The sequence below is a fragment of the Gavialis gangeticus genome, unplaced genomic scaffold, assembly GCF_001723915.1.
Source record: "Gavialis gangeticus isolate Ggan-Ray unplaced genomic scaffold, GavGan_comp1, whole genome shotgun sequence".
Lineage (NCBI taxonomy): Eukaryota > Metazoa > Chordata > Crocodylia > Gavialidae > Gavialis > Gavialis gangeticus.
This window is the reverse complement of record NW_017729024.1, coordinates 71,763,610-71,772,946: the sequence shown is the minus strand read 5'-3', so window position 1 is coordinate 71,772,946 and position 9,337 is coordinate 71,763,610. Positions and strand designations below refer to the sequence as shown.

General features: G+C 40.9%; 1 long non-coding RNA gene across 1 annotated transcript in view; it reads left to right on the top strand.

Moving 5' to 3' along the window:
• Positions 1–216: 216 nt before the first annotated feature.
• The window catches only part of LOC109297464, a 36,931-nt gene continuing 27,810 nt past the window's right edge, over positions 217–9,337 (top strand). The window contains exon 1 of the long non-coding RNA XR_002097320.1: positions 217–537. This is a non-coding gene — a long non-coding RNA (uncharacterized LOC109297464). The remainder of the gene's footprint in view (positions 538–9,337) is intronic.

The window sequence follows — 9,337 nt, the reverse complement described above, 5'->3', positions numbered from 1 at the left end:
TGGCTGACAAAGCCAATCCAGGATTGACAAGATCTCTTGCAACTTGGGCATGTTGAGAGAGACTTACAGAATGGATGTCAATACGCAAGTATTATGTAAAGGGAACAAAGCATTTATTTTTTTTAAGTTAGTCAACAATTTACAAAATTCAACTGGGGTAATGATACTCTGGATTTTTTTTGCATCTGCCTTCCAAACCACCATAAACAAGTCACATTTTAAAGGATTAAAACCATCCCATCTGTCCTCTGCTTTTTCTGGTGACATTTTGTTACAAAAATGCCTCTTATTTGTAATGTTACTCAAGTCACGAGCATTTTTATACCAGTGATCTCAATAGGAGAATTGGTTTTTCAGCTCAGCAAACTAATCTTTCTGACAGTGAAAAATAAGCACTATGATTGTTTGTTTCTTTAGTGGCAATGAAAATGCAGAAAGGTGTGGTGTTCTCAACAAGGGCAAGAGTGGAACTGAAAAGCATTCAAGTATTCTGGAGATATGCTTGAATGCTTCTTTCCAGAAGGCCTGTACAATCAGGTAACTCTGCTTTCTATTTTTTTTTTTTAAGGGGAAAAATGTTCTTAAAGTAGATACTGGCCCTGCCATTGTCCTAGTGGAGAACTGTACAACATTAAATGTTTTAGCTAGTTGCCTCCTTACTGCCATGCTCAGTTGTTGATTGAATATGATTGTCCTACGTGTACCCAACCTCTTGGTTATTATTTTCTTTCAGAGTTTAGATGTTATTGAAATTGGGTAAATTATATGAATTTCTTTGTGGCTTTTTACTTTAATAAAGGACAAGACAGGGTAAAAATAGCATTTATGACTAAGCAAGCATACTTCTTAAGACATTATTTGCCAACCAGCTATTCACTGAGAACTTTGTCTGTAATATGGATGTTGAAAAGTTTTGTTTTCAGACTGAGAGTATTTCCAATATTTAACAATTCTTTAAAGAAAACCTGCATAGATGTTTTCTTTTTTATTCTTTAAAAAAATAACTTTGTGAAAAAGATTGAAATAAACATTCTATATTAACTAAAAAAACCCAGAACGACAATGAAGGACCAGATTCTGGCTATCCTTGCTTCAGTATGCAGATCTCCCCCCAGGACTCAGCAGACCCCCCTCAGTGCGTGCAACAAACAGCCAAAGTAGTGCTTTATGAATGTAAATGGAGGTGATGAGGCAGCCTGGAGTGGAAAGTACAGTCTCAGTGCATTTACATAAGACACTAACTGTGCAGTAGCCTAATTCTATGGTGCAGTAGCAAGTGGGGAAAAAACCATGCTAATATGCTACTGAGTCATAATATTAGGCCACTGCGCAGTTTGCATCAGTAAAAAGCCATGTGCTGGTGCTACTGTGCAGTAGTGCCAGTTACTGGGCATTGATTTAGTACTCGGTTATACAAGTACTAACTGTAATGTGCAGTAACTATGGCACATTAATGAGCATACCACTCACACTGGTGGTATGTGTACCACGGTTTGGGAACCACTGGTCTAAAAATCTTGTACTAGTCAGTAGCCATGAACATACATTCATTTCTAGTGGTGGAAATTTCTGAGAAATTTCCACTACTAGCAGTGCTTCCAGGAGAGGCACTGTACAGGCATTAAGCTCGAAGCCACTCCCTCTCTCCTGCTCTCCATACCTTCACCAGACTGAGGGAATCCTGGTCTGGGGAAGGAATAGAGATCAGCCACTGCTCCACTCTTGCCAGTCCAAGGGGAGAAGGGAAGCAGAGGTAAGACACCCTGCAGCCTCCCCAGCTAGGGACCCCTGGTTTGGTGAACAGGCAGGCAGTATTTTCCCTTGTTCTGCTCTTGGTCTCCAGGAGTGGAGAGGAGGGAGCAATGGGGCAAAGCCCCCAGCCCCTTCCACGGACCAGGCAGTCCCTGGTCAGGGGAAGTGGCAGAGACCAATGCTCTTGTGCTGTCCTCCCCATAGTGACAAAGCTCTCGCCCTATTCCTCAAACTGGGAAGTCCCTGGTCTGAGAAGTGTGTGTGGAGCATTACCCCAGTGGGGCGTGGGTGAGGAGCATTACCCCAGTGCTCTACTGCTAGTTTGGACCAAACTGGGAAGAAAGTGTGCAGGGGTTCATTTTTGTAAGAGAGGTTTCTCTCACAGGGAGATCTTCCAGGTAGATTCTTCTTTCTACTGAAGGGGGCATATGTCTCCTGGGAAGTTTCTGCTGGGAGAGTGGCAGTTGTCTCAGAAGAAACTTTGGGTATTTATCCACATACTTTTTTGATCGGTGATGCGCCGGAGATCTGCCACTTCGGAGCAGACTCAATGAATCCACATGTGAGCTGATGCGTGCTGTGCTGTGCCGCTTGCAGTTGTATAAGCGGCAAAATGTGTGCCAGCATGCAGAAAATGGCAGCGGTGCACTTTTGAGCTAAAGTACATCCAAGGTGTTTTAGTTCAAAAGCGTGCCATTTTCTCAGCGCTGATGCACATTTCACTGCTTATACAACTACAAGTGTCGCAGCGCAGACACATTTCAAAGCACCTGGCACTGTGGCACTTACGCATGTAAAAATGCCCATAATGCCTATATGTCATACTTGGGATACTGGAATTTAATCCATTCTGGGATTCCAGGTGCTCCTATTCAGGATATCTTTCATATGCAGGCTGTACCAACAACACTGGCAGAAGATAGCATCCTTTACAACTTCCTTTTCACTTTAAAAGCCATGAGGATTATGCCAATATATGAAGCATCGTTCATGTGCTGCAGTGAAGGAGAAAATGGCTCTCAGTACAGATTAATAAGGCCCATCAGCGCTGTGGACAATATGTTGTAGCTTCCCTGAGAGACCTTTGGCAAACAACAGTTTCCTTTGTCTTGGCCACTGGATTGGAAAACAAGCATTCAGTTTGGATTGGAATGAAATGCACTGTTTCTATTTTTTACCCCCTAGCTTAAATGGTAAACCAAAAATATTCCATTGAATTTGATATGCAGTGTTCCATTTGACCTGATCTGAACTGCTTTCTTTCAAAGTTTTTTTTTTTTTTTAAATTAAAACAAACAGTTTCACTAAATTGACGGCAGGTGGGAGGCTTGGGGGAAAGGGAGGGGGCTGGTCCCCTTTTACACAGTTGCTAGATCTCTCACCCAGGATGTGGGAGATCTGGTTTTAGTTCCTTTGTCAAACTTACATTTCTCATGTGTAAAGAGAGTGCTCCATTCAACAGGTTACAGACTGTATGGGACAGGAAATTTCAAGATCATTTGTTTATGTTGCTCCACTTTGCAGAATTAATCAAATGTTCAATGGAACAGGGAACAGAGCTCACGTGTCCCATCTCTCAGGATTATTCACCCTTTTAGTAAATAATTACCCTGCTGTAACTCGGCAAAGTAATCTATTTCAACAGTTCTCAACAAGAAATTGAGACCACTATCTCACAATGCCCTATAGCAGCCTGTTGGTTAGGGTTCTCATTCAGGAGGTAGGAGATCCAAGGTCAAACAGTCTCTGCTGGATTTAGGGCATGGATTTGAATCCAGGTGCAGATCCCTCAGAATGGGGAATTGAATCTTAATCTCCTATACTATGGGTGAGCGCTATAACCAATAGTTACCAAAAAGAAGTGCAGCCTCTTTCATGAATCTAGCCTTTCCTTCAGTATTTCATCTGAAACACTTCATCAAATCAGCAACATTTATGAATAATTTTGGCATAATCAACACAGGACCTTTTGGAGCACTTCATTTGCTTTAAAATGTTTTCTCAGCACAGCTCCTAAGGGAATAGACTTTATTGATGGGAATGAAAATTAAGTATGTGGGACTTTGTAATTCCCCAAAATTCAGTGGTAGGAGCAGACTGGTCAGTTTGGGTCTGAATCACTATGCTGGGCTTTGGTTATAGTCCTTTGTTGATAATGGTTTCCTACACAGTGGTATAGTGGCTAAAAAAATATCACGACAGTGACAGAGGCATGAGCCCAGCCCTCACTCTGGATTCATGTCAAAGTCTGATGTCAGTGGACCTGACTGTGAATGGCTACTTGGCCTTTGGGTTGGAGAGTCAATGGCAACCATGAATATTGCTAGCCATACCACTGTTGTGGGTATTAATGGATGCAGAAACTGACATTCTTTCAAATAAGCTCAAGTAACCTAAGGGTTCAGGTACGTGTTAATTAATCTAGGTAAGAGCTGTCTTTAAATGCCCATGATGGTGTTATTTTCTGATTGACAAGCTAGGTTAACGTAATGTCCACTAACCTTCCAGTATAATCAAATAGCTAGAGAATTGGAAGAATAGTCTGAATAAGAGCTATCCAGATTATTACTAAAAGGGCAGAATGTTGAGAGAGACAATTTGATAAGAAAGACTGCTTTAAATATGACACTTTTTAAAATATTGCCATGTAATGAATAATGCATGGTGTTGTTATATGATCTGATAAACAAACATCTGTCAGGGATGTCTCAGTTCACTGCCTCAGAGATGAGGGATGGAGTAGGTGACCTCTTTCAGGAATACGTGATTTTTGTGATATTATTATTTTTTCATGTATGCTGGTTATGTCCACAGGCCTGATTCTGCACTTAGAATCTGATTGGTGTAAGTCCTTGCATATAGATGGAGTTTTATGACTTCAGGGTATAACAGGGAGCTTAGTGCTCCTGTTACTTGAAGGGATAAACTTCAGCTGATAGAACCCATGCAACTGAGTAGGGGTTAGCTTGAACAGAGATGGCAGGAAAGAAACACTCCTGGCTAGGCATTGAGCTGCCCATTAAGGCAAAGGGGCACACATGTAGCCACTTAAAGAAACAGTTGACAGGAAGAAGGCAGGGCTTAGGGAGAATATAAGCACAGAGCCTGAGCCAGGGTGGGTAGTCTGGCCTTGGAGTTTGCTGAAGAAAGAGATCCAGAGCAGGAGGAATGCAGAGGAGCTTACGGCTGACACCTGGGGAATTCAAGGAGGTGCTGCTTTTGACTTGCTGGTGCTGCTGACTTAAAGGGAAATATGGTTCAGGGTAAGGGGAAGCTTTGTGATACAGCCAAGGAGCTGGTGTTTGTATTTTAGCCAGACTTATTCCTGTGCTATAGTTTATACTGTGGACTGGATTGGGACTATCAAGGGTGGAGGATGTCTCAGCAGTGCCCTAACTGGTCAGCAACAGGGCCAGGGGGCCCGGTGCCTGAGCTGGGTAGAGATACTGGGACCAAGGGACCCAATCCAAAGTAGGTGTGACAAGGGATGGAGCCTAGAAGCCAGGTCTGACACAGTGGGCCTGGCCTGGAATGCCCGGCAAGAAGAAAGGGGAAGAAATGCCACAACAAGGGGAGAGTGACTGAACAGTGACATCAGCAAGGCATGGGCATAGGGGGCATGGTTGGGTCAGAAGGGCCTACCTAGTGTGAGGGCAGATTGAGATCAGCACAGTCCAAGAGGGATATGCTGGTAGAAGATGGATAGGGCTTGCTCTAGGACCCTGGGACAACCTCCCTTTTCACATTTTAATAATTCCAACAAAGGCATGGCAGATGAAGGAAGAGGGAGGGTAACCTAGAGCTCAAGCAGAGCAGGAGCTGCGTGGCCATGAAGGGGCTAGTTACAAGGGCCATTGCAAAACATGAGAGTATTTGGCACATAATGTTTTCTTTGCAATTCTCTATAGATCATGATTGCCTAAATTAATGTAAAAATAAATTGCTTGCTGCTTAATTGTATATTATTTGATTGGTCAGGGAGTTCAGGAAGCTCACAGGAGAGAGATTTGTATATCCAGTTCATGAACTATATGCTATTGGTATAATTATTCAGAAAGATTGTATTACAATGATCAAAAATCTTTGGTTTTTAATAGTCATACTTCACTTCATACCATAAATATCAGCACTATATTGTATACGTCAAAAATTATTCTTTGATTTGTTTAATACTATTTTGAATTCTTTTGCAAATGAAAATTGTACTTCTTTGTAATGTTGCTTAGATTATATAAAATATCTGGCGTACATTCAAACTGGAAAAATTAGTAACAAAATAGGTTGTCAGGATTATAGATGTGGAACAAAGTGGCAGGGCACCAAGCACAATGGGGTCCTGGCTCAGGACTGGGACTCCTGCATGTGCTACTGCAAAACAAATAAATAAGCATAATGTAATTAGGTTATGAGAGACCCCACAATAAGTAATTCATGTTTAGATCTGCTTGAATCCAATGGCTTTAACTTTGTGGTGTAAACAAATAAAAATTGGGTAGTCTGGCCTCTTTTAAAATGGAGAATTTAACTGACTTCAAATTAATATGTGGATTACTCTTGAAATGAACCAGTACTGCCAGACAGATCTCAAGCTAGTACAGCATAATATTGACTCTAACTACTGGATAGTAGAAGTGCATCATATGTTCATACCTAAAATGTGAACATGGACAAAATTCCATAAGGGCTAAGAGAAGATACAGCTACGTGATACACAGTTTATATGCCCACAACTATACACGCTAGATATAATGTGTGCTTCTGTATAATTCAGGATATATCAGGTAAAGAAGAATGTGTATTTATTCTACTATTTTCCTCAACATCTATCACCACTTGCCAAGTATCTTCCTTGGAACATTTAAGATACTAATGATTTTAATGCAAAACTGAACAACTTAATGGGCTGAACATATTTAATGAGACCACTTTAATTGCAACTTTCAATATATCTTCATACACTAAACACAACACTAAAAGCCCTCATAAAGAGTTGATAATAACAGAAGTGTTTCATAAAGAAAATTACTAAAGTTTTTCTACAACTTTTTCGAAGATCACTGTTCACAGCTTCTGAAAATACCTATAGTGGTTAATTAGTTTTGTTACCTCAACGGGGAAAACCAAAACTCTGTGAGGAGATAAAAATTTCTTTAATACTTCAGTGAACAATACCTGTATCTGTGTCATTATCATAAACAATTCATGAAACTGCCCCTTCTTCTCCCTCAAAATTTTTTTCTATTTGTTATTGCTAGGAAAAATACAGAGGAATGTAGCATTCCCAATGATTTGACAGTGATAGAGTTTTGTTAACAATATCACAATCCACAAATTGATAGTTACTCCCAGAGACAGAAAGGGAGAACAGATTGCACATATTATACAAAACATGAATGGCTACTATTGTGGGCTCTTAACCAAGTAGAAAGTTCACATTGCAGCTCCTCTTGTTTTTTTCACTTGCAACTCTGGGACATTACATTCAGGTCAGTTAGATACATAGGTACTCAGGGGCAGATAAATAGAAACAATTAGTATCTATTGATGACTGTGATGCGGGTGAAAGCTAATCTTTCATGGTAGGCAACCTGGATAATTTGAAAATGTCCATAGCAAAGGCAGGATGTCGAAAACCTGGACACAAACAAGGATTTCAGTAGAAAGAAAATGACATCTACATTTACACAGACTTGTAGCAGGCTTTAGTTTCATTCTTTCCATTTCACTTGAGTGGTACTCTGTAGCTAAAACTGTGTGTAGTACTTAAAAAAGTTAGGGACATTCTTTCTGTACATTCCTTTCACCTCATATCAGTGTGAAATAATGTGAATTGAGTTTTATGTTGGGTTCAATGGTAGGCACATGATGTTGAAAATTAATTACAACTGGGTATGATCAACTAGATTGCACTCGATTGTAAGACTAAGATATACTTTAAGTAATGAAACAGAAAACACTGGAAACCTGATTAAGCAAGAAATTTGGGTAATGTAAAAATAAGAGATTAAAACATGAACTATGAAAGGTTGTTGTACATAACAGTATATAGGTCTTGCCGTGTATGATTCAAATAGATTGTGGATTATTAAAGAGAGACAGACATTCTAAGGGACAGAAAAAGCAGTTAATATTACCTTATCCTATGGGACAGATGTAAATCAGAAAGACTTGTGATGGACACACCAATTCAGTGATAATGCAAATGGGTGGGTGTATTTCTAAAAACCTCCATCAAACTAGAAACAAATCTTTTAAGCTTTGATTTTTTTTCCTGTTTCAGTTTTGTATCTTGTTCAGCCATGAACAGAAATTCCAAATATTGGAGAAAAGGTTATTATAGTTAGGGATCTACTGAATTTGAGGAGGTGACTGGCCGACTTTTCAGGCAGATCCCCCGCCAGCCACCATCTTCATGGGCTAAATGTGGTGCACCCCTGCCCATGCCTCTGACTGGCCAATGGGGCCTGGCAGTCCCACCCTTCCCTGGGGATTGCCAGGTGGCCCCAAGCCAGCACTTAAATTGCTTAATAACACATCAATTAATGGCTTCTACAGGCTTAATCTGGGGATTAAATCCACGGAAGCCATTAATTGATGCATTATTAAGAAGTCTAAGCACTAAATTAAACTCTACACTGAACTATCTTATTACAATAAATGTATGCATGCCATGAATTGTAACTAATATCAACTACATACATTTTATTAATACCAACTATTAGACTTTATTAACTAATACCATCTAAGCACCTAATGAAACTCTAAACTGAAGTATCTTATGAAAATAAAGCTGTACACAACATGAATTGTGACTAATGTCAACTATATACACTTTATTAAAGGATATTTTAAAAAGGAGATTACTGAAACTAAATGCTAACCTAGAGGCAGGCAGCTCATGCTAGCTATTAAATATGAGCATGCTGCATCCAGTCGCAGTTGCTGCAGACTTCTTCTGTCTCTGTGGGGTGAACACGTGTCCGTATACTGATTTGGCATGCTCAGCATCTACTGGGTTAATTGGAATGGTGAGGCAATGTCTTGTCAGGGCGTAAAGATATCAAAACCAGTTACAGACAGAGTGCCAGAACATAGGCACAGGCACAGGCATCTGGTACTCTTTGATGAAGTTCATGTGAGCAGCACATTACAAACAATATGTAAGCAGTCATGTAACCTTACAAAGAGTAGGCCAGTGTGAAGCTAGTATTCGCTTTGGATGCAGATTCAGTCGATTCAGGGGGCAGTGATTTGATTCGGTGATTTAAATCACTGTCTCAAATCGATTTGGCTGAATCTGATTTGGAGATTTGGCCACCACCAGATTGGCCAATCTCCAAATCAAACAGGCCCCATCCCCCACCCACTCTCTCAGCTTTGTCAATGACTGCCCCATGTGGCCCCAGCCTCCTGGCTCTTTAAAAAAAAACCAAAAAACCCACTCATTGGCTGTTGCCAGGTGGGCGGTGGGCAATCCCCCCACTGCCCCGTGCTGCATGGGAGGCTCTGTCATGAGCCCCTATCCCCCGCCCACTCTCCCAGCCCCACCGCCCCATGGCTGCCCCACCCCGCCCCAGTGTCCTGG